Raw genomic sequence first — 6,890 nt, 5'->3', positions numbered from 1 at the left:
GCATTGCATTTCTTAGACCACGGTTCCTGGGTTCCTGTGCTTAGAAAGGAGTCCCTTCTCTCTAGGAACCTTCCCGGCCGTAGGTGCTCACATCTTGGTTTGGTTTTGTGTGGGGGCTGTGGCAGGAGAAAAAGGAAAAAACTTAGAGGAATCTCCCCCACTTTCTGTCCTGTTACCCCCCCACACACACACACACACACACTCACACACACAGTCACACACCTCAGACCAAAAGAGAAGGCTTTTCTTAGAGCTTTTTCTGTTTATGCCTGGTGTTCGTTTCTGGCAGTTGCGCTGCCTTTGAATCCAGGCTGGGAAATCAGGAGGAAAGAAAAAAAAGACAACTAGGAAACAGCACCAAATGGCTTGTGATTTGAGTTCTGATTTCCTTCTCTGCTCCATCTGCTACCACTTACTTTCAGAGTCCTCGGGTAGCTGCTGCACACGCATTCCCCAAGGTTTTTAGCTGCATCAGTGAAAGGGACAGTGGAGTGTGCATCCCTAACAGTCTTAACCAGAACCCTGCGAACTACTTGTAAACATCTCATTTCACGGACTCTGTGTGGTGACAATGATGGTGGCAAATACCAAATGCTTTTCCTGTTCCTGCACCGATACCTGAACCAGCCATTGTTCAGAATGCGCTATGTGTTTTAATTCTTTTAATTTTTAGACTGTCTCTATGAGATAGAGCCTGGTGTTCTATCCATTTTACATTTGGGGAAAGTGAGGCATTGCCAAGTTAAGGAACATGCACGAAGGACATACAGCTAAGCACGTGGTAAGACCAGTTAAAGCCTAGTGTAACTGTCTGCAGTGTCTCAGTCCTGACCACCAGACTAACAACTACCTCTTCTTTATTGTATTTTAACATCCATCACCTGAGAAAATGAGTGAGACCTTAGAGTAATTCCACAGCCACTGTGATTCTTTAGACTGTACTCAGACAATTATTGATCAGTCGTGTGATTTTACTTTTTTAGGATGGGCCTTATTACATTCTGATTTTTCTTTTATTATTCTAATTCTGGCTTTAATAGATCTTCGTAAAGACTAGGCTTTCTTGTTTTAAAGAGCATAAAATTCATTTTACTGTCTGTATGTTAAAAATTTGTTATGTATGCTAACATCTTTCCATTGGGGATTTTTTTCTTAAGACTGAAGGATTTTTGTTACATACTTAACTTACCGATTTGTAGCATTTGGTTGGTTTGAGGAATCCCCCTTTTTAAGTTCAGTAATAGAAGCCTATTTAAGGATTTGGAAGGAAACTTTTTCTTTTTATAATCTTTTCTTCTTTACAAGCTACACCTGCACACGAAGAAGGGCATACACGAGTCTCTCATTCTAGTTCCCTAAACACCCAGTTCTGCCCAAAAAGAGGGAAGGAAACTTTTAAATTAACAAAATCATTTTTTTATGAAAAAGGATTTAAGTTGAAAAGAAAAGTTAAAAAAAAAAAAAAAAGAGTTGAAATGTTTAGAGACCAACCAGTAGAATAGTATCAGGACCTGAAAATGTGATCCGTATGCTAATTCCCCCACCCTCGTGCTTCCGACTTTAGAACTGCTGCAGCCTGCCTACACGTCAAGATTAGTACGTAGTCTTTTTATATAAAGATGTGGGTGTTTATTAAAGAGTATGGTGGATCCTGGGTGTTCATGGGAAATACATCCAGACTCTAGTGACTGGACCAGTTAGCCGACACTGTATTTGCTGGCTCTCCAGGGCCGGTCTGGGGGCGGGGCCCAGTTTGCATCCTTACCGCATCCTCAGAACAGCGAGCCAGGATGCCGCCCCCGCGCCGAGGTCGCGAGTGGCTGGCTGGGGATGCGCAGCAGCACGTTGCTTCACAGACGAGCAGGTTGAATTTCTCTGCAGCAGCCCTCTGGGTGAGGATTTAGTAAAACCATCGGTAGAGCGGTGTTGTTGAAAGGAACAGTGAACAGAGGAAACAGTCATTCGCAGCTACTTGGAATGAATTTTCTTCAGGAATAGAGCTTAGCAGGAGTGAGGGTTTTCAGGCTCCTAACGGAAATTGTGGGCTTGAGGACATTTTAATCCTCCAGAGTTGTCTTGTTCAAAGAGATTGCTGCAGAGTAACTTGGTACTAGCAGGCGGTAAGGATTTATTAGTTGTTACAAATGGGTTGAATTAGAATAACAGGCATTTCATTAGGAGAGCTCCCTCTGCCATTATACTTTATAAAAAGTACTAATCTAGAGAATTTTCATAGCCTAATGTCAGAGAGAACATAGTGAGTTTTTCGCTCATTTTTTAACATTGCCATCCAAAAAGAACTATTTTAAAATCCATGTTGCTACTGCGTGGGGTGCTGTATATCCTGGCAATATAAATAAAACCTATCAACAGTTAGTTTAAAAAATAAACTATGCACCTTTAGTCCCCGCAGGGCAAACCTGATTGTTTGTCAAATTACCATAAATTTAACAACATTCAAAAAAAAAAAAAAGGCAAAACAAAAAAACCTAGCAAGTTTAACACTAAAACCTGGAGAACCACCTTCGTGGATTCAGAGTTCAGCAGCGGTCCTCAGCCTGGAAGTGTGTCAAGGGCACCTCTGAGGGTGGAGCAGCGATGCTCAAGGTCTTTGTGAGGTCCAGTACAGCAGTCAAGAGTTAACTATTAACATCTTATGGGGTGGAGTGGGTCTTTTTGCCGCCTATGACAGGAATGCAGTATTTATTAAAGGCCAGCTGTTTGGGAGCAGAAACTTCTATCTGCGGTAGCTTTGGAGACTCAGGAAGGAAGAAGGGCAGATGGAAGGGAGTAGTAACCACTCAGGGATGGAGGAAGTGAACAAGCTGTCAGGAGAGAGCGGTCAGAACCTGCAATTTGACGTTTTTGCACAGTGCTTAATTCTGTATGGTAAGTACTGAAGAGAACCCCTTCTCCCAAAACAAACAAACATACTGGAATTTTGAGAGATGTCGTTTTTGATTAATAAGATTTAACCGCCCAAATGAATCTTTTTAACATTTGCTTTTAAACCGACACCCTGTGGGAAGGAATTACATCTGTAGTTGGAAATAGGGCCAGATTTACACATAAAACTGAGTACAGATCATTTTCTTTTGGGAAATTATTTAAGGAAAGATTGTCCAGGTGTTCAAAAATTGTGAGAAGATGAACGTTATCTGATTCTTGACCTGCTACTGTATGAGGGAGTGTATGTTTCCTAGCCCCTTGGAGAGTGTCGTACGGGGGTTGGGGGGAGTCCCCAGATACTAATGTGTGTGTTCACAATGGTAACTACTGTGTTAAGTGCCTGGAAAGAAGAGATGAGGAAAATACATTAAAATGGTCTCGTTTTTCTGAAAACTGAGAAGAGCTTAGACTTGGAAGCACACACCATGTTTAATCCATTTTCCAGTTTATAAATAGATATTAAAACATTGGAGTAGATTTTATACTGCTAATTTTAAAGTCCAGAGGCTTTCTCCTTATACCAAAATTATAAAACATGGACGTTCCTATTCAAAGACATTTGAAAGTTGGTATTCTCTTAGAATATTGAGTGACAGAATGAGATTAGCAATGGCTTATTCTCTTGGACTGGTTGTCAGAATTCTTTACGATCCAGTGTTTTCATGAATTTCACTGTCATCGTAGGTGGTGGTGGCGTGGCTGATTCATCTTCTAATTCCAGATGTCCTTGATATAATTAGGCTCAGGTGATATTTTATTTTCCCCATTAAAAAATCATTTCAAAATGTTTTATTGGGAAATTCAGATTTTCAGGAGAGTTACAGGATTCAAAACATGGCAAAGGGCACCCAGATGCCCTTTACTGAGATCAGATTAGTGCTAACATTTTACCTCATTTGCTTTATCACTCATGTACCCTGTTTGTCACCTTAGGTAAGAGCCCTTTATTCCCACATACTGAAGTGTGTATTTCCTAAAATCAGGGATTTTTTTTTTTCATGACTAGTTTAGTGACCAACTTTATTATGTTAAAAAAATGATAGTGCATCACGGATTTTACCTGTCCTGTGTTGTCAGTTGGCCCAGTAATGTCGTGTATGGCATTTTTTCCCTCCAGTACAAGATCCAATTGAGGGTCAGGAACGTCATTTAGTCGCCATGTCCGTTTAGCCTCCTCTACTCTGTAGCCTCTTTATAGCCTTACTTTGTCTTACGTGACATTGACTTTTTTTAAATGCCCCCCCTTTTTAATAGAATGCCCCTCATTTTGGGTTTGTCTGTTTCCTCATGATTAAATTCAGTTTATGCGTTCTCAGCTGACATTCTACATAGGAGATAGCGTGTCCATGTGATATCACTTGTAGAGGTACATAATGTCCATCTGAGCCACGTGGTGGTGGTCATTTTGATCACTCGGTCAAGGTGCTGTCTCATTCCTCTATTGTATAATTACCTGTGTTCCCCGCTGCAGCTAAGGAGTGGTTCGTGGGGGAACACTTTAAGGTCGTGGAAATAATCCTGCTCCTCGTGAAAATGTCCCCCTAGATCTAGCACCTGCTTACCTTTCATTTTAAGTACTTCACCAACAAAAAACGGGTTGTCATTTTTTCTTACCAATGTAAGCTGGAATATAAGTAATTTTATTATCAGAAATTCCACTTGTGGGGAAATGTAAGAAGCATCTTGATGCTACTAACTAGGAAAATGAGTAGTGGTGATAATAATTTCACATTTGAATTAAAAGTTCTTAGAAAAATGATTAACTTACGTATATTATTGGCCATATCTTTTCACTTGTCAGGTGTGTGAGGTTTGGCTGTTAAACAGTTGAGTCTCCTCATGAGTTGTTTAAAAAAAAAAAAGACTGCTCCACTTGACCTGTGAAAGTAGTTTCTTTTGGCCAAGAGGAGACATTTAGTACGAGGGTTTTGAGTTCTCCCGACTTCATTGTTTTCACAAAGCAGCTTGGTCACCAAAGCCTTAAAAAAAAAAAAAAGTCTTAGAGAAAAAAACCTGTGACACATTTGTCAAAACGTATTTTTCCATTTGTTTTTTCAAGCCGATTGGATCGGCCGTCTGTAAATGGACAGATCAAGCAAAGTGAAGCTCTCAGGTTAATAGCTTGCTTTCTGCATTTGTTCACTTAAAACAGCAGTGGGAAAACACTAACCTAATCCATGTGCGTCTCCCTGCTTTCAGGCACTGAGGCGCATGAGTGTTTGGGTGTTCTCACCAATGTCACACCATGGTTCACAAGCAGCCGGTTCACAGTGCCTGTCTGCTATGGCAACCTGTTTACAAAGAATAGCCCCCTCCACGCCCCCCTCCCCCCCAGTCTTATTGTTTTAGGGTGTGGTCTGTGAAGTGTCCTTTCACTAACAGATTCTCGCCTTCTTTGTGTTGTTAACTTTTACCTTGTTCCTCTCTTTCCTTTAAATTCCTTCTCCTTTTCATTTGCCTGATTTGCTAAGATCTGCAGAACTGGATTTAGGTGAGCTCTGCTCCTGGAGTTGAAACTCACAGAACTCATAGCGACAAGGTCTGCTTTTAGACGTGGATATGCTGATGAATTTTGGAGAAAGAGAGCCATGTCTTTCTACTGTTGTAGGCGTTTATCTCTTGCTTAACTTTATTCTCATCGGGAGGTCTATGAATAAAACAATAACTGTTAGAGCTGGGAGTGACTTAAGCAACCCTTCCAGCTCCCACTTCCTCTAGATAAGGTGCCTTAACTCCAAAGGCAGAATGTCTTGCCGTGGTTAGTAAGTAGTGTAACTGGTAATAAGATTCTCTGACTTTGAGGTAGTCTTTCCACCTTATTTTGCTTCAAATTTTGCCCAACCAGAGAAATTCCAGGGCTGCTGCCTTGCGATTTTGACTAATAGCGTGTGCGTGGATAACTCCAGTTCCATCTACCATCACAAAGTCACAGTGAGTCCCCTCGTAATCATGGATGAAGGGAAAGTTGGTTTATGCTTCATATGCTATTTAAGAAAATAGGCATGAAAGCATGTTTTTATTTCTCTAAACAGATCTTAAAAATAATGTGACTTTGAGCAAGCGACTTCACCTGTGCCTCAGTTTTCTCTGAAAAATTAGGATAATGCTACTTATTTCATAGGGTTGTTACAGGATTAAATACATTAATATTGATTAATATTGATTAAGTGCTTAAAACAGTGTTTGGTGTTATTTGTTTGTTAAATTTGTTTAAATAAATAGAATGATACACAGTTAAGTAGTATTTTTAAGCATCTGTTTCTCTCCTTAGTTGCTCGGCTCAGTTTAGCGGCCTTTCCACAGCATGGAAACAAGTTCTCGGTCGTCTAGAGCACAACTGCCAACCGTGTGGTTTCGTTACTCAACATAAGCTTTGAAAAGTGACTGTTGAGAGTTGACACCGGGAAGTAGAAAATGCTTCTAAAGCTATAAAGAACTTAACCACAGAATCCGTGCATCAGAGTTAACAAATATCTATTGAACATTTTGTTGTACTCAAGACATTTGGGATTGAAAAAGAAGGATTTGATTACCTAATTTTCAGCCTTTACAGATTAGCAGTAGCAACTGAATTAGGGGAAGTTATTGTTGGCATCTGCCAGCAGTGAGAAGTAATGGTGAAGAAAGTGATGAACGAACATCCGAGAAAGTTCAGGGCACCCCAGTGTGATGCAGCCCCCACATCCTTTCATTGTTCAGAATCATACGGTTATACTGCCAGAAGGGTCCTTAAAGGTTATCTAATTTAGTGTTCTTGTTTTACAATTGATAAAATAACTCTGATACACCAAGAACACAATAAACCATGTTCTGTGGATTCGTGCGTGAGAAGTTAGCCAAGTATGTATTACATTTTAGAAAGCTTTCTGTGCCAGCTGGTTTCAAAGTTTTGGTACCTAAAAAGTTTAGCTACAGTTTCTGGCTGCTTCATTGTAAAGTAC

Source organism: Pteropus alecto, unplaced genomic scaffold, assembly GCF_000325575.1.
Source record: "Pteropus alecto unplaced genomic scaffold, ASM32557v1 scaffold53, whole genome shotgun sequence".
NCBI classification, from domain to species: Eukaryota; Metazoa; Chordata; class Mammalia; order Chiroptera; family Pteropodidae; genus Pteropus; species Pteropus alecto.
This window is presented reverse-complemented; position numbering follows the sequence as displayed.